General features: G+C 42.3%; 1 long non-coding RNA gene across 1 annotated transcript in view; it reads right to left on the bottom strand.

The window, feature by feature from the left end:
* Window positions 1-19167, bottom strand: part of LOC120572684 — a 73427-nt gene extending 54260 nt beyond the window's left edge. The window contains exon 1 of the long non-coding RNA XR_005641467.1: window positions 18951-19167. This is a non-coding gene — a long non-coding RNA (uncharacterized LOC120572684). The remainder of the gene's footprint in view (window positions 1-18950) is intronic.
* Window positions 19168-23838: the final 4671 nt, after the last annotated feature.

The raw sequence follows: 23838 nt of genomic DNA, 5'->3' as shown, positions 1-23838 counted from the left end.
TGTGCAGCTACGCAGGCGTGAACACGCGGACGCTGGACAGACGGACAGATGTACATTAGCACGTACGTACACATGCATACACGCTCAAATATGCATACACACACTGGATGCTAATTAGGACGTAATGGTTTTGATGTTTATAAAAAGAAGGGGAAAAAAAATTCCATCTGCAAACCTCAGTTTCCTGTCGAGAAGGGCTGTTGGATTTTAAAACGTCTTTACAGGCTCTCATGGCAGGGAGGTGCAACACGCTGGGTGCATGACGCCAGGCTCGTAAGGCTCACCGCGGCGCTGACACTGTTGCCACCAGCCTCTAACCTGTACCTTCTAGCCCTCCACACAGCATCGCAATGCTGGCCACAGGACCGCACCCTACCCAGGGCCTCTGTTTATAGATGGGAGGTGAGCTGTGTGGAGCTAGGTGTGTGTGTGTGTGTGTGTGTGTGTGTGGTGTGTGTTTTTTTGTGTGTGTGTGTGTGTGTGTGTGTGTGTAAAAGCTTTCACTTTCCTTCCCTGGGCCACAGTCTTACATTGTGACTCCCACCTTGTGAAAGCCTGCGGTGTGGCAAGCGGGACACTAGAGACCCAGAAATGGCCCTGGCACTCAGATTTTATTTGCCCTCAAATTGGTCCAAGATGGCAGCACAGATTCCTGACTAACAATGCACATGTGGGCCACTGTAGTTCATTAGGAGAGGCCAAATTAGTTTAGCCTCAGGTTAAGGCACAGGGGACTGGGATGGCGAGGGATATTAACTTTGGGCTTCTTTTTCAGTAGGGCCTTAACCTCCAACTCCCTTCGCTGTGTTCTATTCTTTTCCTTCTCCTGACCTCTCCCTTTGCCAGTTTTACTTCACTTGACCCTTGCCACCAAGCCAACGGTAGGGTCCTCTGTGTCAAACACCGTCTCTGAAAACACTGTTCAGATAAGCTGAGGGAGAGAGCGGGGCCAAACAAGAGACAGCATTCAGATGTAGCAAACTACAGCCGGGCTCAGAGACCCAGCAGCCCTCTTCTAATGTGGACAACACAATGAGATAAGCCATAGTGAAGTATCAACACTGTGGCAAAACTGATTCAATGTTGAGAAAACATTGCACGGAGGGGAGGGTGAACAAAGTACCACACATTATGATTGTGTTTATTTCCAAGTCACAGATAACAAGATGCTGCTGGCTGGAAGATAAGCTGGTAGTCGGGCAAACATATAGCTCGGAGCACGTATGCATAAACACAGAGTACAGTAGGTTGCTGCAGGAGCAGCTCTTAGCCAGTCGCATGACATTAGAGAAATGTATCAACATTTTCTATTTCAGTTTACTGTTTTACTTAAAGCTGAATTTTGCCAAACTGGGATGTGGAAATCTTTCAACTATTAGGCTTACTTTCTCGCTAATGTCGCAAAGTACAACCATGAAAGTACACTGTGTAGTTGTGACAAATCAATCACACCATAAGGTCCCTTAGTAGCTGATCTTCCTCAGCAGATGGAGTTTGCCCAGTTGTGATGGTGCATTACACTAGATGTTCAAATTTCCATTCCTTCGTCCTCATCTCAAAGATTATTTTCATTAATAATTAATAGGTTGATTACTTTTCCAAATAACTTGGAAATTTAATAATTATGTCAATATAACGTCATGTCAAAATATTGTGAAAAAGGCCTATCACAAATTCCAAGAGCCCAAGCTCTGAGTCTTTAAATTTGTACCCAATACATTTTCTGTCTAGTAATGTGTCACACAGTCATTTGCAAATGTAGTTTGTATAGTAGTATATTAGTACAGTATTGCAATATTATATTAATATATTACAGATATCAGCTTATCTTTCCCTTCATTTTATTCTGAATTAATTCAATTTTATTTATAGTGTCAAATCATAACAGAAGTTATCCCAGGACACTTCAGAGAGTAGGTCTAGACCACACTGTAATTTACAGAGACCCAACAATTCCCCCAAGAGCAATTGCACTAACTGCAGCGGCAGCGAGGAAAAACTTCCTTAAAACACGGACAAAACCTGGCTTTAGGTGGGCTGCCATCTGTCTCGACCGGTTGGAGAGAGAGAGAGAGAGAGAGAGAGAGAGAGAGAGAGGGAGAGAGAGAGAGGGAGAGAGAGAGAGGGCGATAACTAATAATTATATCATAATTATAGAAATATAACTCATAATAATTATAGCAGTGGGTAATTACCAGTTGAACTCCTCTGCTGGGTTCTCTTAAACTTGACATAAAACATTCCTCCAACATTGTATTGGGAAATAAAATATCATCACTTTTGAAATGAGTAAACAGAATAACTCATGTGTCACTTTTTCAGATTTACAAGCCCAACGCCGCTCCTTGCTATCCCCCTTTAAAAAAAAAAAAGTCTAACTCTTTCATTCTGAATAAGAGGACTCCAACAGGTTTCTGTCACTGGGATGAAAAAGCCCAGACACTCCCCGCTCTCAAATAGAGAGCCTTTTAAATCCTCTGACAATGAGCGAGAAAGATAAGGAGAGAGGAGAGCCAGAGAAAGGAAGACACACACAAACAGAGGGAGAGAGAGATAGAAAGGTGTAAAATGGGGAGGATAACGAATGAGTGCGCCGCTGAGAGGGAGCCTTAATGATGTCAATGTGATAAGTCTAAAACGAGGTGAAAATTGAAATGAGTGCTGCCACGGCGGTGGTCGTCGGGGAGAGTGAATAGTGCTGCCGCCGCTGCATTCATCCGCTTAGATTAACTGGGGGAGAAAATAGAGAAGAGGTGAGAAAGAAGTGAGAAGGAGGAATGAGGAGGAGCGATCGGTAAACCTGTAAAAGGAAAAAGCTAAATGAAAAAGCAGGTGACGAGGAGGGGACAAAGGGAGAACTAGCTAGAGGAGGACATGGGTAAAAATATAGAAAACCAACAGAAGAAAGAAAGGAGAGAGAGAGAGAGAAAGAGAGAGAGAGAGAGAGAGAGAGAGAGAGAGAAAAAAGAGAGAGAGCGAGAGAGAGAGAGAGCGAGAAAGAGAGAGAGAGAGAGAGAACATGGGCGAGACAAAGGGAGTCTGGGAGCTAAGTTCAAGCCAAAGTCAATTGAACAACTAATGTGAATCGATTTGTTGCCTCTGCTTTTGCTCTTTGGGGAGAGAGTGACATTTTAAAGGCATATTTTATTATTGGGAGGAGGCGGGGCTGCCTGGCAACCGAACACACTGACAGCCTGCTGACAGCTGGACGGAATACACTGAATAGAAGAAATACTGCAAATGGCCTGTGTGTGCTCAGGGATCCATTGTGTGTCTGCTGAAGTGTGTGTGTGTGTGTGTGTGTGTGTGTGTGTGTGTGTGTGTGTGTGTGTGTGTATCTGTGTGTGTAATGTGTCAGATATCATACAGAGGGAACATGGAAGTGTGTGAGAAGAGTGCACACTTGTTCTGTGTGTGTATAGGCTTCTATACATTGTACATACTGTATCTCCGTGTGTTTACCTACACGATAAATACTTCAGATGGCCTATGTATTATTGGATCCATTGCGTCACTAGTAGCATGTTGGGTATGCAGTCATATTTTATTGGGTAGGTGAGAACACTTGCCTCCAAGTGTCCACTGTGGGTTTCATGCTTCCTCCATGTGTGTCTGTGTACAGACATGCACTTGTGTGTAAGAGAGTGTGAGCATGTTCTGTGAGAATAATTCATTCAGTGTGTGCGTGAAATGATGTGGCCGTCTACAAGCAGCCTGCAGTTCTGCCAGTATGGAGGGCCAGCATTAATAATTAAAAACCCTTTTACAGGAAGGATCTCTGCAGCGTCTGTTGTCGGCTGCTCCCCTAAAAGGGCACATTCAGGACATTCGCTATGAGGAAAAGTTTGGAAGCATTGCACAGAAAGAAATATAGCAATGTCTGGGTTATATAGAGGTAGGCTAGACATGGCTGCAAAACATCCATAAAAAACAATTGCTATCCGGCTAACTAGATAATTTCTGTTAGGGCCATTAAAGTCAAGAACAACAAAAATGATTTAGGAAATTTTACTGAATAAATTACGAATTCAATTTTTGTGGTATGGCTCTGTTCAGAGGATTCCCCTGACCTTTCATGAGCACCATGAAAAAGCAGAGAGTCAGGGGACAGCAGCAGCATTAGGGGACGCTCCCACAGTTTAGACTGGAAGAGCTAAACTATTCCCCCATATGAACAGAGCAGCAACGATGACATAGAAGCTTATGCAACGTTATACACGACAAGGTGGAGCTGGGGAGGAGGTGGGTTGCATAGATGCGAGCAGCAAGCAGTTAGGAACAAACTAAAGCGGCTTTAAATAGGGCGCCCTGTTTGAGTGTAGCCATTTAGAAGCAAGGGCAGTTGACCAGCTGATGCGCTGATGCAGATCAGCTGATGCGACCGTGTTGTTGGCCAATAGCGGTTAGCGGCGTCTTGACTACTTGGCCTGCCAGAACTGACGCTGGACGCTCAATTTAGCTTCTTTCTTGTATCTTTGTAATTGATTCATGGTGTCTAATCTGTTCTTTTCCACCAAGCATACGATAATTTTTGGTTCAGGACAATGAAAAGTCAAAAAGGCGTCTCAGGAATTCACTCAGTTGCAAGGACCTACATCCAAAAGCAGCGTGCCAAGATAAATAATTGAATCAGAGTAGTCTTAGCAGACCTCAGCAGGCCTCATCTCTCAGCAGTCTTTGGTCAGAATCCATAGAGTGTAGTAAACTACTTTTCATAGTGTATGTAATCCTGGGAAAAGTCTTCCAAACAGCATGCTGTGCTCAGGAGTGGATCAAAACAAACAAACCAACATAGCTGTTCACCAGCGTGGCCACGTTCCAACCCAAAGGAGTCATCCTTAAGCCCAAATGGCTGGCCAAGTATCTGCACTGGGCCAATCCACGCTTTATTGGAAACACTAATGACTAGCGAGGGAAATCAGCTTGAGCACATTACAAATTCTGAACCACAAACATTATTGCACATTGCGGACACTTGCACATTATTTTGAGATGTGCAGCTAATCAAATGTCTTGCTTCTGTAATTCAACATATTAAAATATGAAATATTAAATAATATATTAAAAGCAACTCAGAGCTTTGCACATAATCTATCCTAACCCTATGTGAGATGATTTCATCAACAAGGTCAATGTTAAACACTTTTTATCCTAGAGAGCCCACCAAGCTTTATAAACCTTGTGCAACCACTCTCAAGCTACCTGAGGTCTGGAGAAATCGTGATGACAAGATCATGCACAGCTACTTTAGTGAGTAATGGATACAAACTTGGGATATAATGTCTTGTTTACCATCTAAACTTAGCACAAAAAGTAAGGAAATTTGTGTTTGGTAGATTATTTCTCTGTGCTAACAATGCTTTTTGGCAATAAGTCTTATACCGTTGGAAAGCCTGTTTAGTTCCATTTCAAATGGTGCCCAATTTGTAAGGAACATGCATTTGTGGGATGAGCAGCAGCTCTGAGTATGTGGGTTCCGCCCATGAAAAATTTGCCCACGTGCACTGGAACCTGAACATGTGGATGAACGTTATGTTCAGTGATGAGTCCAGATTCTGCCTACGGCAGTTGGATCATAGGGTCAAAGTGTAGAGAAGATGTGGAGAACGCTATGCTGATTGCAGCACCGATAGAGTAAAACCTTTTGGTGGAGGCAGCGTGATGGTGTGGGGCGGCATCTCCCTCACTGGAAAAACGAGGCTTGTCATCATTGGAGGCAATCTCAATGCAGAGAGATATAGAGATGAGATTGTGCAACCAGTGGCAATCCCATATCTCCACAGTCTGGGACCGAACTCTATCCTCCAAGATGACAACAGGGCGGGGTTTATCAGAGACTACCTCCAGAATAGGGCTGTAGCGATACACTAATCTCACGATACGATACGATACACGATATTCAGCTCACGATACGATATATATCAAGATATTCAGCCAACGATACGATTCGATTCAATATAATTCGATACACTTACATCATTTTCTGAAAGATTTAAAGGGGACAGAGTGATTTTGGTGACATCTTGTGAGTGTTCCATTTACTTGGATTTAAACGTACAATATGTAACTTTCTGCCACTAGGGGTCTCTCAACCAAAACAATGGACGGTAAAACTGGACTTTTGATGACGTTGGGAAGTTGCGTGGAATTATGGGAGTTTTAAGTGTTAAACACCTTCGCTGCCAGTTAGAATGCATCATTTCACGGACGAGTTTACCCGTTCAAGTTTATTGCGTACGTTTATTCATTCTAATAAAATAGCTGCAGTTTCCCCAACATAATTACGTTTTTCTTGATTAGATTTTTATTTGTAGCTGACCAGTTAGCTCGTGAGCCAGCAAGCTAACAGTAGCCAGCAGCTAAAACACAAAATATTTCACATATCAGTGTCACCTTTTGATCGTTTCAACACCGGGGGGCCGGGGTTTGTTGTAACGCTAGCTAGCTACTAAACGAGGCTGAGAGACGGGTGTGGGTGGGGATTGCCGGGGAATCTCCGCGACAGCGAAGCCAGGACGTTCGATGCCGGTTGTGCAGCGCAGAACATCTCCCAGCTGCCCGGAATTATCTCCCCTTCACTTTTCAGTAATCTTAACTTTTCGTTTTGGTGCTTAACTCACCTTTTGTCAGGTTAATTTAGCTAACCGTAAAGACAGCAACGCTTAGCGAGGGGGAGAAATTCGGGCAGGGGAGATTTTCAGCACATACACCGGTAGCGCTGCGGGAGATGTAGCTAACTCTATGGATGGCCGCTGTTGTGACTCGGTTTCTGGTCTGATATGGTCCGTTTCCGACGTTTAATTAAACTGCCGTTAGCGTCGTAAGCACCAGGCACTGGAGATAAGTTCTGGCCGGGGGGTTGCTGTAATAAAAGTAGCTGGCTGATAGCTGACTGGGGGCTAACGATAGCTAGCTAGCTATATGTCCCGGGGCTGTTGTCAGCTGTCATCCCCGACTGAGTCTCTCTGTGCCGGGGGAGTGAGGCAGACAGACCGGGGTGTTCTAGCTGGCTATATTAGCATTAGATTAATCGTCTATCTATACAGTTAACGTTGCTAGTGAAGTTATTCGTGGGTTAGCCCAGTCCTGTTAACTGTGGTCGAAACAGTCATACTAAAGCGTGTTGAATGATGTTGTAACCTCATAATGTTACCCACAAAGCATTAGCATCAATGTTAGCTACTTGTGGATATTGAACTTTCAAAATAAATAAGGTATCTGTTGTATTACTGTGATAAAAAGTGGGATGTAATTAATCACAAAATGATGCTTTATGGCCAAAAAAAAAGCAGTATTACGGTTACAAGTATTTTTTTTCTGTGACATTGCATGATTTATAATTACTCCTGAACGTATCATCTTGGTGCCAGTGTTCTGACGGAAGTTAGAGTAACTGGAGGGTGAAAGGTTATATGACGCTACTGACGGGCGACTAAAGGAAACGTGCCGTGTCTGAAAATAAAATAACAGATTTCTCTGGGTTTGACATTTGGTGGAAACATTTGGGATAGTGTAAGAACACAACTCACAAAAATATATAACATAGGTATGGTCATTTTTAGACATTTTAAAGCAGAAATGTTACATATTGTACCTTTAAATAATTGAACTGAAAACATCAATTACACAATATACGTCTCTGACTGGACAGAGACATATATTGTGTCTACAGCAGGGATCATCAACTAAATTTTTTTCAGAATTTTTCTAAGCACTCTGGCGGCCGGACTTTCAAATAAAGAAAATAAAATGAATTTATACCTAATACGCCTATTCTTGTTAGAAATTTTCACTTTCTTACTGAATTAAAAGAATAATATATATATTTTTTTTACATGTATTAGTGTGAGCAAACTCCTAAAAAACATGGAAACTCCATAATGATAACTGGCTCTTTAACTAGAAAAAGATCTCAGACTAGGAGGCAGTTCACTGAGGAGGGATGGTTAAAGTCAGTGATTATGGAAACATTATTGTAGTAAGCAGCATCCTGATTGGTGGAAAATGCTTGCAGAAAGAGGCTGTTGTCAGGTAAACATGTCACTGTCAAAGACGCTGAAGCGAAAAGTTGACGTGGAAAAGCCAAAAGCCCAGCTTTAATGATGAATGGACTGATAAGCAGGCTATGCACTTGTCATGTATGCCTCATTTGCAATGAAACGATGTTGTTGCAAAATAATACAACCAGCATCATCATCATCACTCGAACATAACGATCGCGTCATTCACGTGCATATTAAGTAGCTCCAGATTGTCCGCTCTAGCGGAGAGTTTGGTTTGTTCAGCCAACAGCGAGGTTTACAAGAATTTGTCCAAATTTCCAGATTCCCGGCAACCTAAGATAAACAGTTAGACTAAAAACCGACAGCTTTTGTTTTAGCTTGTTTGTAAAAATTCGCTATTTGCAGAGTAGAGCTGTATTTGCGTAAAACAGCGCGGTGGACAGAGCAGATTGAAATATCGCTTCTACATGTTTATGTCGGTCTACACAGGTGAGTGCATTGATAAGTATTGACTTTCTACTCATGAAGATTTAATTGTAGCCTATTTACAGAAAAGAGACCAGCGTGAGTTCATCTGCCCCAGCGGCCGTTGGTAACTCTGTATCGTTCCCAGTCAGGTGCTGGGTGTTTTAACCTTTAACGCACACACATCTCTAAGCGTTAAAACACACACACAGCTGAGCCGAGATGTGTGTGCGTTGGCTGCTCTACAGCAACACTAGCGGCTGGCTGACCAAATCGCTCTTCCTGCAACGTGAACGGGGGTAAACACGGGGGATTTGAATGGGACTTATGTATCGATACTCGCGGCTTAAAAATCGATACTTTCTTGGGGAAAAAAAATATCGATTTATATCGCAGAATCGATAAAATTGCTAAGCCTTACTCCAGAATTTGGGAGTGGAGAGGATGGAATGGCCTGCCAGCAGTCCTCAACCCCATTGACCACTTGTGGGATCAGCTTGGGCGTGCTGTGACCAACACAACCACGTTGGCTGACTTGTGACAAATGCTGGTTGAAGAATGGGATGCCGTCCCACAGCAGTGTGTGACCAGGCTGGTGACCAGCATGAGGAGGAGGTGCCAGGCTGTTGTGGCTGTGTATGGTTCTTCAACACGCTACTGAGGCTCCTGTTTGTGAAATGAATAAATTGTTAAATTGCCAATAGGTCTTGTTTCTTCAAACTTCAATCATCCAATCCACCAAACACCAAACGAGTCAATGGCAGAATAAGCTGTTTGGCATTGGCAGAGAAGATTTGGCACATTTTTCATGGGCGCAACCCACATACTCAGCGCTGCTGCTCATCCCACAAATGCATGTTCCTTACAAATGGAGCACCATTTGAAAGGGAACTAAACAGGCTTTCCAATGGTATAAGATTTATTACCAAATAGCATTGTTATCACAGAGAAATAATCTACCAAACACACATGTCCTTACTTTTTGTGCTAAGTTTATTTACTACAGCTGAAGTTCAGCTCATCAGAGTTTAATGATCCAACTTTTTGGAAGAGAGAAGCTTTTAGTTTTAACAGTCGACAGTATACTGTCTAGTCTAAAATAACGAAAGAAAGGGGGATACAAGGGGGATTTTACTTCAGTTTTCTGTAGTTAGATTTCTTTGCATTCTAATTAGACTAGCTGCAAAAATGGAGTGCTTATCTTAGAATCAGGCAGGAACATGAAGTCATTAGCACCACTCACAAGAGTTTATCATTAGCTGTAGGTGATCATGGGAGATCATCGGGGAAATCAGCTGATCATTAGCCTCTCTCTTTGATCAGGGCCAGCTATGCCGTACAGTATATGCACATTCCCAAAACACAATGTTTTAGTTAACACGTCTATCTCCATACATCTATTTGCTACTACTGTTGGTGTGTGCTATTGCTGCTGCTAACTGCTTTTACTCTCAAGTGGCTGCTGCTACCGTGTTAAACCTGTCAGCATCAACTGCAACACTAAACACTGATTCACCTGATTTTATTTGAACTCATTTCTATGATATTCAAGGCATTCAAAGACATATTTCATCAACTTGCAATGCTGTCAAAAATAACTGGGAACAACAACTTCATTTCAACAGTGTCTTTCTCCCCTGGAGGTTTGTGCTTTTACACTGCCCAGGAAAGTCTTGCTTTCTGTTGTGACAGTAAATCAGCTTTGAATGGAGCGATTACACTGAGGTGAATTTTATTTGCCATTATGATTAACTATGATATTTTGGATTTAAATAACACCTTTCCCTTGTGTGTTCTGTGTTTATATCACACAAGCAGCCAAATGTGATGCTTCAACTAGGTCATTACACACCATGCACCACCTTTCATCTCCACCCTTCTCTAACCAACTGTCCTTCTTGACATTCACAGCCCACTGTGAGGTTGTGTCAGTGGAGTTATCCAGTTACTGTTGTCAACACGTCAGCAAACCAGTTAAAACCACAGAATTAGAATGAGCAAAGCACGGCCGTTGAACTATTTGCCGTTGTCATTTGACTAGTTCAAGATCAGTGGGGCCATTAAAGGTCCCATGACATGGTGCTCTTTGGATGCTTTTATATAGACCTTAGTGGTCCCCTAATACTGTATCTGAAGTCTCTTTTATATAGACCTTAGTGGTCCCCTAATACTGTATCTGAAGTCTCTTTTATATAGACCTTAGTGGTCCCCTAATACTGTATCTGAAGTCTCTTTTATATAGACCTTAGTGGTCCCCTAATACTGTATCTGAAGTCTCTTTCCCAAAATTAGGCCTTGGTGCAGAATTACAGCCACTAGAGCCAGGCCCAGAATGAGCTTTCCTTAGGATGTGCCATTTCTGTGTCTGTAGCTATTGAGGAGGAGAGATGGAGGTGGAGGGTGGGGGTGTGGTCTTGACCAACTGCCACTTTGCTTGTTTGAAAGCCATGATGTCTCTCTCTCATGGGTGGGCCAAATTCTCTGGGCGGGCAAAGCAGAGAAAGGGGAGGTAACCTTTCCCCTTATGACCTCAGAAGGAGCGAGATTCCAGATCAGCCCATCTGAGCTTTCATTTTCTCAAAGGCAGAGCAGGATACCCAGGGCTCGGTTTACACCTATCGCCATTTCTAGCCACTGGGGGGACCATAGGCGGGCTGGGGGAATGCATAGTAATGTTAAAAAAACTAAAAAGTGAAATTTTCATGCCATGGGACCTTTAAGTGTGTCACACTCACTAGTTTGAGAACTCCCAACCATCCACACTAGGGCTGGGTACCGTTTGAAAAAGTACAATACCAGTAGGGATGTCACGAGAACCGATACTTGAGATACCGGTTCTAAAATGACAAAACACCAACGATGCCCATTTTTTGAGGCACCATTAGCGACGATGCCAGTGTTAGCAGCATCGGTGCTGCGCCTCTTCCGGAACTGATGGGGGCAGTATACGCTTCAGAGGGTTCCAGTCGATACTTTCAGAAGTAGGAGGTCACAAACAAGTGGCCGAAGTCACGCCCTTCTACTTCCGGTACATATCTTTCAAAAAACTACGAACAGAGTTAACGGAGATAGATTCTACCCGACCTAAAAAACGGCATGTTCACTGCAAACTCACGGTCCTATCTTCCAGATTTACATGCATCCTTTTGGGCTCTAAGCTGTCTCCATCTTTCAAATACATCTCCAATATTTACCCGGGGTTTGTAACGTCTCTGGTCATGCAACTGTTAGAAACACTGTTGCTGTTTTTGCACAGTACCTTTTGAAAAGATGCCTGGAAGTCTGGAATGTGTCTGGCGACACTAGTTGTTGCACTATGACCATTAATTGCACTTTATTATGTTGTTCTATGCTTTCTCTTTTTTTTTTTTTTTTTTTTTTTTTTTTTTTTTTTATCAGCACACCTAAATACCAGTAACCTTAAAGTGATGCCAATACCAATAGGGTACTTCATTTGATACCTTTTTTTCTACTTAATTCGATACCCATCATGTGAATGAAAGCATTCACTTCCGTAAAATTCCACAACCACTCCACCATTGGCTACTATTATTCAAATGCTATGGTTATAACTGTACCAGTGCCTTGTTACATCATGGCTCCTCATAATAATAAAAAAACATACCAACTTGTCAGGCCTCTTAGTTGTGTCTGTATGTGTGTTCAGTAATAGGCACAGATGTTTGTCGAAAGTGAATCTCCGAAAAAGAAAAAAAAAAATGTCAGTGCTCAGAGGGGTGTGATAGAAAGGCAGAAAATGAATCCCTTTTGCGCGCATACACACGTGCACACACACACAAACACTCACATCCATTACCCGCCACCCGAGCCTCCCACCCCCCCCATTCTCGTGGGTGTCGGAGTGAGAAATTAAATTTTTCTGATGAGAAAGTTTTTCCTGCCCTTATTCCTCTCCTCCCTCTCTCTCCTCCCATCCATTCTTTAATTTATTCGCTTATTTATGAACTATTAATTTATGCAGTGAGAGAGAAATTAACAGTTGTGCAGTCAAGTGTTCGGGCTGCTGCCACGCTCACAATAGATAATTATCACAGAGAGACTTGCATGAGTTACACACACACACACACACACACACACACACACACACACACACACACACACACACACACACACACACACACCACACACACACACACACACACACACACACACACACACACACATACACACACACAAAACTGTCCATCAGTTCTGCGTAGGAAACAACAAACTTCCATTTGGTTTTAATTGTTACCGCTAAGCCGGAGCACTCCCAACCATTATTCTGACAGTGTGAGAACAGGAGGTGTGTAACATAGGAAAATTAATTGAATGAACTGTTTCTCCTGCACAGATATATTACGTTCTGTTGAAAATGTGTTGACTATCACACTTAAAAGAGAGCAAAAACATTGCTCTGCCAACACTACAGAAGGTGACCAGGGAAACAGTAAAACACAAGCTACAGCTTATAACCTTCACATCTATTAAAAATGTGCTAATTCCTCTTTAGTGCCATGAAAAGGAAATATTTTCCGATTTTAAGCTATAATCTTTTTTTTAATTATTATTAAATTGAGCAGAATGAATTTTAGAAATGGTCTAATGAGTCTGATCCAGCAAAACTGTACCCTACAGGAATGTTGAGGAACCATTAAAGAGAGATTAAAAAAAAACACCAGAAGGACTGCAATTGTTATGTAGGGAGCAAAAGCATCTACTCTGCAATAATTACAACATACTATGGGTCCATATAGGAATATTAAAAGAATGTTTTTGTCTTTCACAGTCTTTCATGCTATCCATCCCTTCGCGCTCCAGTCTACACCCACATGCTTCGCTTCAAGTTCCCACGCCCACTCTATCCCAGCATGCTACATGTTTCTCCAGTCAGTCTTCCAGACGGTCAGTCGGTAATTCAGTCAGTCAATTGGGTGAGGCTATCCATCAGGCAGTCAGCGTGGGCGGGAATAAAACTGACGCACAGACAGGTCGGTCAGCCCCGTGGGGGCAGCAGAACACGACACGAGCCATGCCGCCTCATTAGTAGGTTAACTGGCAAGTGTGGGCGGCCAATGACTGTGTTTATGTGTGTACGTGTGTGTGTGTGGGTGGGCGGAGCTACAAGTGAGTGACAGCGGCGTGGGCGATGAGCTGTGTTTTGGTGGCCAGAGAGCACCCCAGGGAAGGTGACAGTGTGTGTTTAAGTGCGTGTCTGTGTGAAATTGAGTGAGTAGCAATGCAATCAGCTGCGGTGGCGTCTACAAGGTTCTCAGTAAAAGACGCCCGTGGGTGGACAGGCTGTTTGTCGAACACTCTGTTTCCGTTTAGCTTGGACAACTGGATCACAAAGGGAACCAAAATGACCACTAAGGCAGAGTGCTGACCTGCCTGTGATATGCCTGTTTGGTTCAGTTGGGATTAATTTGCACGTTTTGGTCTGATTTTGCACAACGTTTTTTCCCCTTAGGTTCTTTGTTAAATGTCTAATTGAGACATATTTGATTTTAGTTTGCCAGACACTAAATTGCACCTAGCATTTAAATTAGCGCCACATACACATACTATATATATATATATATATATATATATATATATATATATATATATATATATATATATATATATATATATATATATCCTATTTACTAAATCACTGTTGCTCAACCTTGAGTTTGTTTTGAAGCGCAAAAAGAAGGATAAGAAGCAATAGCCTTTGATGAAGTAAATATACATTCTGACAAGTTAAGATACTGTGGAGCTGAAGATCTGCAGGTAGAACAGTAGAAGCAGAATCAATGTTTATATAATATGAAATGATGCTGATTTTACCTGGTGGCACACAACTCAACTTGTCTCAATGATTTATTGATGTTAAAACATTCTACTTTGTACTTTCAAACTGCCTCATAAGAGGACATATTACTTTTGGGATGATTAAACACAAGCCTTTGTTGTGTTTATTTAAGTATTCAACATGTACAAAGATGCTGTTTTTATTATTTACTGTCTTTTATCCACTTTATAAAGCTGCAGGTGGTCGCCTAATGGTTCTTTTGTTCCAACCGTTCCAATTACTGGACCACATGGGAAAATTTGGATGATAAAATGCTCTAACCTCCCTCCACAATTAATGTCAAAGTGCCCTTGAGCACAGCAGTTAACCTAATATTCAGTGGTGGGGGATTGTGGTCCTACTGGGTGATGACATCATCCACCCTGTGTGTCTATATATGTGTGTTTTCCCAGTAGTTGACCTACAAGTCAAATAAGTATGTTTCTTAAACTATCATACCTGGTTAAATGAGGATTAAAGGGGGAAATAAAATCTGTCTGTATTTAGGATTATTGACATCGACCCACCTGCTCATATTGGCGGGGATAACAAAGAACATGAACTAATTGACACACACACACACACACACACACACACACACACACAAGACAGATGGAACAAGCAGACACATAATATCTCATCCGCATAAACACACACGCACGAACATAAGCCCCCTCCAGCGTCCTAGATAGGCTGGGCCAGAGTGGACCTGTCCACACTTTGATGATTGACGGCTTGGCCTAAATGAACTGCTGCAGAGCTTTGTACGTGTGTGTGTGTGTGTGTGTGTGTGTGTGTGTGTGTGTGTGTGTGTGTGTGTGTGTGTGTGTGTGTGTGTGTGTGTAAAGCTGTAGGGGCCAACCCAAGTCAGTTATTGATCCACAGGGCCCCTTCAGGCCACTAATCAAATGAGGCGGACGCTGTGAGGACACAAGAGGCACTTGGAAGTTTCTCAAGTTTCTTAGACTTGTACACCAAACACACACACATTCTGTCAATCTGTTGTTTAGTTTGCTTCTGTGTGTGTGTGTGTGTGTGTGTGTGTGTGTGTGTGTGTGTGTGTGTGTGTGTGTGTGTGTGTGTGTGTGTGTGTCTACATGTACCCCAACAACCTTCCTGTCTGTCTGGGCTATCCATCAGCCCCAGTGACTGATGGGTTAACTCCAGCAGGTCCAGCTCTGCAGATGGACTTTTTCCTGCCTCTGAAGCCCACAGGGAGAGGCCTTTACTGGGCCAGGCCTCTCAACAAGACTGGGTGTCTGGAGAGAGAAGCCCTGGAGCTTTGGGGGGGCGACAGAGAAGGATCAATGGTAGACTTCAAGTATCTCAGGCCTAATAGAATAGATGCATTGTGTGTGTTCTTTTGTGTATATGGGGGATGGTTGATGAAGGATGGGAATAGGCATGTATGGAAGGCTAGGATGGTTAGATAGATAACTATGATGGTGACAGCAAATCAATGAGACAAGAAGATGAAGATGATTGCTACTTTAATAATAGCATCAAGAGTTTGGTGACGAAGAATAATAAGCAATACCAGTGAACAGAAGACTACAGCACATCCTAAATACAAATACGTCACAGGATCAAATTTAGTTCATGACTCAGTTCGGTGTCATTTCAATTCTCCAACCTCTCGGATGCAGAATAAAGAAGAAAAGATTTACAATAATCTTCAGAGAGAATAGCAAATTGCAGCCATTTGGAAACGACTACCCAGTGTGTTGCAATATGCCGGGGTGCAGACCAACAATACAGCACAATCACTGTTCCCACATCTGTTGCCGGGGTTAATCAATGACTATACAGTAACAGCGAATAGACTGCTGATTCCATATGCCCGGCAAAGAATAGACAATCATCGACTAATCAGAGCTTGATACAGGCCACATAGGGTGGAGAACAGCTGCTGTGCCCAGTGAGCCCAACTGTAATCACATTATATCATTGATCAACTAAACTGAGGATTATGGTTTCTGATATTTCTACTGGGAATGAGAACAGTCATGTTCGAGGTCACAGTCGCAGTGCTGGGACTGAACCAGCAACCGTTGGGATTATCATCAATCCGTAGTTGATATAAAATATTTAAAAAAAACAGCTTCTGTCTGGCATCATGAAGGATGCCACTTCTAATAACTTCAGAACTTTCCTCTCATATGCATATTCAAGCAGCACCCTTTGCGAAAAACACACACAAACAAACAAAGATAGACACTCGGCAGTCGGATATTCGAGGTGGTGCTTCAGCCATTACATGGGTAGCTGCAAACTGTCCACACTGCACTGCAGAGATATTGATGTCTTAATACAATAAAAAGCAAAATAAACATTATTATCCTGATCGTTATAATTATCTTCAGCCCAGAGGCTCAAACTGAATTATTCATAGAGTGCTTAATTAAATGGGTAGACTAGGCTGTGAGTACGAGTGTGTGGATTTGTGTATATGTGGGTCTCTGTTGCCCAATGTCTTTTGGACAGTAACATTAAATGAGAGTAAATATTCAATCATTCTGAAGGGAAGACAGAGATGATGCTATGACAGCAACGGGGGGGGGGGGAGAGGATTACACACATATCCTCGTTCGCCCTTCACTGTGGTCCCTGTCGAGGAAAAGGAAGACAAACAGCCATTTAACGTTTCAGAGCAACAGGGCTTTTATATACACTTTTTATATTTAACTGCTGGCACAATAAGCAAACAGTCACTGCACTCCACAGCACCACTCAGAAGGCAATAACACACACACACACACACACACACGTGTGTAACAAAGCTGAATGTGACGCGTTTTTTTTTTTTTTTTTGGGGCCCCTGGTTTTTATTTTTTTTCTTCTCCTCACTGTGATTACTGTATCAACCACTGAATGAAAGCAATTCCTTTGGCCCTGCCACTGATATTACTCTTGGAAAATGTAGATGGAGTCACAGGGCCAATACGCATACACATATGCAGTATGCACACACACACACACACACACACACACACACACACACACACACACACACACACACACACACACACACACACACACACACACACACACACACACACACACACACACACTCAAGGGCGTGCACGCACACACATACATGCAAGGCAAGGCAAGGCAAACCAAGGCAAGCAACCTTGGTTATACAAGAACTTTTAGATGCACATATGCACAAACCTACACACACATCTACTGTATATTTGTGCATTAACTCAGTGACAGACCACCAACATATATACATAACATAAACACACACACAATTGCTCACATATGAGATCTCTAACACAATCGAAAGGCCCTACTTACGCTTTCCTTTCTTTCTCTCAGACACACACATATTTTGGCGTTCTTTCAGCACTCTCTGTTTCCGTCATCTTTTCCTCAGATATTTGATGTAAGGCTGCCCCACACACACACACACACACACACACACAAAGTGCTGATGTGCCAACAAGCGTAGCCTGGACACTGTGGTAATGTAAAAGCCTATTCACTTTATTATGCATTAGTAGCAGGGCTGCTTTTTCATTACACCCTAATGACATTTGGTAGGGTCCACTAATCAGCCTCGCGGGACCCCTGCTGACTCCCCAAACTTATTGTGCGCGCGCGCACGCACGCACGCACGCACGCACACACACACACACACACACACACAAACACACACACACACACACACAGTACGTTACAGCATACATACATATTTCTGCACAGACAAATACTGTATATACTTAAAGATGCGCTGCCTACAAGTGTCCTAAAAGTGCAAGTGTGTCCTTTTAAACATTCAAGGACACATGCACACACAACGGCAGACAATAATTGCAATGACGATGTTGATGCATTGTAAAACATACTTCTATTTCATACAAAAAGCTATTTTCAACTGTCCTTCCAATGCTTAAGTGCACATACTGTATACAATGAACAGACCCACACAGGGTAGTGGGAGGGGGGGACTTGGGATGGCTGGGGCACCCAGGGCTTGAGTCATTATCCAGGCCCTACCTACACTATGAAATGATAGATTATAACTGCTCCATAGGAGAAATGCCATGCCAGCAACAGGATCACAGAAAGGCTATGTTACTGTATTTTAAAGATTCTGAGTGGGCTACACTTGAATAGCTATACTGGCATACAAAAGCAGCGAGTAAACACTGAGCAGAGGTATACACAGAGAGAGAGAGAGAGAGAGAGAGAGAGAGAGAGAGAGAGAGAGAGTGCAATGCCAGACAATATGGACAGACATATGGACCCTAAAGCATCTGAGGTGGACGAAATCCAAGCTTAAATTGAAATAAATCATGCCTCACAGCACAACTGGTGAATGTGCAGCGAAGAATTCCACACGTCAAATCGTAATAAAAACAGTACACTGTACGACAGTCGGATGCTCCATCCAGTTTGAGAGAGGGTGAGAGAGGGAGAGAGAGTTCAGTGAGTAGAGAATGCGTGCGGGCCCACGCGCACAGAGGGAGAGACAACTATTGACTACAAACACAGGTGCAAAACACTCCTCAAAACACCAAAGACACACTCTAACACATTCTAAGCGTAAAGGAAGACACAGCATCATTGCACACGGCAGTAATATGGCCTATAAACACAGCAACGGTGCAAATAATGTCAAAAAATAGTTCACTTACCTTTTAGACGTGCTCTGCTGTGCTGTAGGCTATTCTAGATAGCCTTGGCAGCAAAAGCTAGCTACACATCGGTCAGCTGCATCTTCTTCCAATGTGACAGCCGCTGAAGCGTTCACGACGACAAAAGTTTTGGTTTCAGTCAGTTTGGGTATTTTGTTTTCACTTTAAATAATAAATATATTTTTGTTGTTTCTTTATTTCCCCTATTATCCGCCATGACGACAGGGGCTGGCTTCCTCAAACGATGGCCCACCCGCATGACCTTTACCCTCTGATTGGCAAACCAGCCAATCAACAAACAGTGATTAAAAATACCTTTTTACGGTCTAGGAAAAATACACAGAGACAACCGTTTTAATGGACCATAGTAATGGACCACACCGAACCAATGTTAATATGGCACCACAATTAGATATGTTATATTATTTTTGTTAATTATGCTATATGCACATATATAATGTCTTGTTGTATGTATTATCTTCTTATCTATTTAAATATATAAATAATATAAAATATATGTGCTTTGTTAGGTAGGTTATACAGGTTGAAAAAAGAAACTTAACAGTTTTTTTCAAATTTGTGTTTTTATTTTAATGATGGGTATTATATGATTCATGATTTTCTATTTACATTATAATACATTTGGTGGAGTATTGCTTCATCCCAGGTCAGTTTGTGCTTAACTCCAGTCCATATACCCTCAGATGAAGACCAAATATAAACACATACACTGTAGTTTGTACAGAACACCCATAAGAAAGCGCATGCAGTATTTCAGCACGCACTCCAGCAGTTTACTGTGATGCTTCACTACACCACAGCTCAAATATCTTCACGCAAGAGTGGGAGATAATAAATAGAAAATAAATAGGAAATTACCCAACCACACAGACATGCATCCTCTATTGTATATGCAAATGCACAGGACATCTGCTTATATGCCAACATGCACACACACACAACAAAGAAATGTGTTGGTAGGTTGGTAGAGTGTTGCCTCCACTGAGTACTGAGTGATTAGGTTTAGAGTTTCAACCTTGGGGCAACAGTGGGCAGGGAACATTGCGGTGTAAGTGTGTGTGTGTGTGTGTGTGTGTGTGTGTGTGTGTGTGTGTGTGTGTGTGTGTGTGTGTGTGTGTGTGTGTGTGTGTTTCCCGAGGCCAGAAGTGTTATTGTACCGGGACTGGGTGTATTGTTTCAACCCTGAAGTGTTTCTGTACACAATAATCTGTTGACCCCTACCTGAATGCTTTTAAAATTGTTTTCACCGCCAAAGCTTTGGAACACTTTCCAATAATCATCTAGAGAGAATGCATCATTTTGAGGGCAATTTCACCGACAGAGAGGAGCAAGGACATTCTTTTATTACACTATTTATCTTGTGCCCTCTTTGTTGTTGTTGTTGTCATTAATTTTGTCTGTTGCTAATGCACATTCCCACTGACAGCAATATTAGCACACTATAATGTATTAGCTCTAACTGTCTTTTAACTTTGTTACCTCATCACCTATTTTAAGCATTTTATTAACAATGACCTCTTTCAGCTTTTAACTGTATTACCCATTCCAAATAATGTAGTGGTTCATAAAAATGCAGATAACGAACAACATTTAGTTGGCCATCACGATCACAGTTTTAACTAATGACTGCTTTTTTTAGATCACCTTGTAGCATTTTACTATTGATGTGTATCATAAATTACAGAAAGGTCAAAACATATTCAGTGTATCAGCCACCCAATGTGCAATTCCTTTTTTGCCCTGTAGAATATAATGTCAGTTGAACTAAGTTTGGCTGGGTTTACCTCTCCTCCTTATTGTTACATCTTTTTACCAAAATGTTCCCTTAAAAACATAAAGCATAGCTGTAAATTCACTTGTGTTTCAACAGATCAGAAACAATGGCCGCCCCAGAGTCAATATAATCTCTTACTTTCCAATCTGCCCAGAATGCTCTCTCTTTTTTTTACTACTCACATAGTGCTATAGAGCTAATCTAATATTAGCTCTGCTCAATGAAGGTAGATGCCCTTTGAGTCAGGGTACTTTTAAGTCAGCCATGGCCTGAACAACTAATGGTGTATGTATAGTCTAAGCAAGCAGGCACAAAGAGCTTCATTGGCTACTTAATGGTGGCTGTTTAATCGAAATTCCCTTTCCCCGTTCTTAATTCCTTGTATCCTTTTTATTTCCCTTTGTTTTTCAAAGGGAAGAATTCACTCAGTGTGTGGAGAAGAAGGCGGAGGTGGGAACCAGATGTACACTGTGTGTGTGTGTGTGTGTGTGTGTGTGTGTGTGTGTGTGTGTGTGTGTGTGTGTGTGTGTGTGTGTCCATGGCTCAAAGAATAAAAAGACATGGATAAGACAATGGTGCTTGCTGCTGGCACTAAAGGCTCATCATGGGCGGCCCCTCCTCAGCTGACACTCACACACACAAACAAACACAGGTACACACACACACACACACACACACACACACACACACACACACACACACACACACACACACACACACACACACACACACACACACACACACTCCAGCTGGGACAGTACCCAATGACAGGCTCTAGAACTCACAGATGCCCAGGTGGCACAGGAAACCCTGGAGCTATGCCCAGACTGGCATCGGAGAGACTGCCTACACGCTTAAAAGAAATGAGCACACACTCACACATATAGAAACGGCTTCCACACACCTATAAAGCTCATGTTCCTGTGTACTCACTCTCTCTCTCACACACACACACACACACACACACACACACACACACACACACTTGCTCACTCCCCACCTTCTCGCAATTAACACTGCTCCTATAGCTCGAGGCACAGAGGAAATGAGGTTTTGGTTTTGTAACTGTGTGTGTGTGTGTGTGTGTGTGTGTGTGTGTGTATGTGAGAGAGAGAGAGAGAGAGTTGTAAGAGGTAGAAGGATTAAGGAGGAGGTGGGTGGAGGGTTATGGTTGGTGAAGGAAATATAATGTGTGGCATGGAACTATGTACTCAGGGTACGGTAATGACTGCGCACGAGAGGTTGTGTGTGTTAGTGTATACGTGCGCCCGGATGTGTGCATATACCTGTGTGTGCGCCCACATTAAGTCGTTCCCACCCATTCCCTCTCTAAGTATCATGTTCAGAGGCTGCAGTTCATTCCTGTCTGTTTGATTGTGTTGTTGTGCAGTCATGGCTAATTACCTTGATAGTCTGTTGACAGCGCTGAGACAATTAAACAGCCAAATGGAAAACAGGAGGGGGAACTTGTCTGAAATGTCCTCTCTGAGAGTTGAACTAAAGAGTGATTCGTCTCCAACATGTGTTTATAATAGGAAATTGTTTGCAGGCAAAAGGGATGGAGTTTGTTTAGCAAATTGTAGGATGCCCGCTCCGATGTTAGCTTCAGAGTCAAAGCGATTACGGCTTTGTTTGTCTTGCTGTTAAGACGGCTCAATGTATACATCTCAAGCTTGTAGGGGAACAATTCAACAATATTCAAAATGATCATGAACTCCTGTACAATCTAGTGTTATCCAATAGATTTTATCTTGTAGCTAACCAACAGGCTAGTAGATACAGGCTAGTATAAGACAAGCCACATCTTGTTTAGGTATAGGCTCACAGCAACTCACTTTAGCATACCAAGTATGTATTTAGTATGTATTTCAAGGCTTTCATTTAAGTATAAAATTGTATGTCATTGAACATCTGTTCCTTATTATATGGCATAGCTATATGGTATTGTTGGTCTGCCAGTCAGTACGCCACTTTGGTCTAGAGTGAAATATCTTAACAACTATTGGATAGATTGCCATGAAATTGGTTAAAGACATTCATGGTCCCGGCAAGATTAAACCCAATTACCTTGGTGATGCCCTGGTTTTTCATCTAGCCCAACCATCAGGTCAAAATGTTAATTGAGCCCAATACTTTGGTATATGACCAAATAAATGCAAAAACTACAAAAAGTACTTTGTGTTTGATGCCAATTAGAAAATGTTAGAATGCTAACATGCTAAACTAAATGTTAGCACACCCAGTAACATCTGGCTTTTGTCTTTCCTGGGAAAGGTTACAATCGGCATAAATTTCCGGGACAAATGACTCTGCAGTAGTCCCGGACATTTATTGGCTCCAACTCCAATCGGCAGTAATAGGAACATGACACCCAGGTGGACACGCTAATTTTGCTAATAGCAGACACAAATTCTGTCCATCTCCGTAATTCAAATTAGTCGTCACCGATTATAAAAGAGGGCCTGAAGAAGTGACAGATCCGTAACCACCGTACCGTTTCCACTGGCCTCCATGCTGCTTTTTAATGTTTACCAAACCAGTTTTTCGGCAGGTTTGTGATATTGAACGCAACACACCAGAAAAAAAAACAAGGCATACTCGTCTACTGGCAATGGAAAAGGAGTCTATTGCCTATTTTTAGTGCCTTCAAAAAAACTGCACATGCTAAAGGGTGGGAAAAGGGTATTCGTCTTGCTAATCGTTGCCTGGTCTTTATTTATGCAAAGGCTCAACACACCTCAGCTCTTTTTTTAGACAACCATCAGAGAACCTTGTGAAAAAAACTAGTCAGTTTTGAGGGATCACAGTGGCAATGCTTTAACTGAATCTTTTGGAGCATGATTATTTTGCTAAACTATCTTTAAATATGAATCTACACAGCACCCCAGGTTACAGTACAGTCTTTACATAATCAGATTTAGAAGCCTGTCTGAAATATCAAAAAACCCATTTCATCTGCAGACTCCACATATAATCTTTATCAGCCTCTCTGTAATAGAGAAACCTGCATTTATATATAAAGCAGGTCTGTCCCATAGGTGATAGCAGCATCCATTATGTACACACATTACATACAGATGGAATTTGCATAAA

This window comes from Perca fluviatilis, chromosome 14, assembly GCF_010015445.1.
Source record: "Perca fluviatilis chromosome 14, GENO_Pfluv_1.0, whole genome shotgun sequence".
In the NCBI taxonomy this organism is placed as follows: Eukaryota; Metazoa; Chordata; class Actinopteri; order Perciformes; family Percidae; genus Perca; species Perca fluviatilis.
This window is presented reverse-complemented; position numbering and strand designations above follow the sequence as displayed.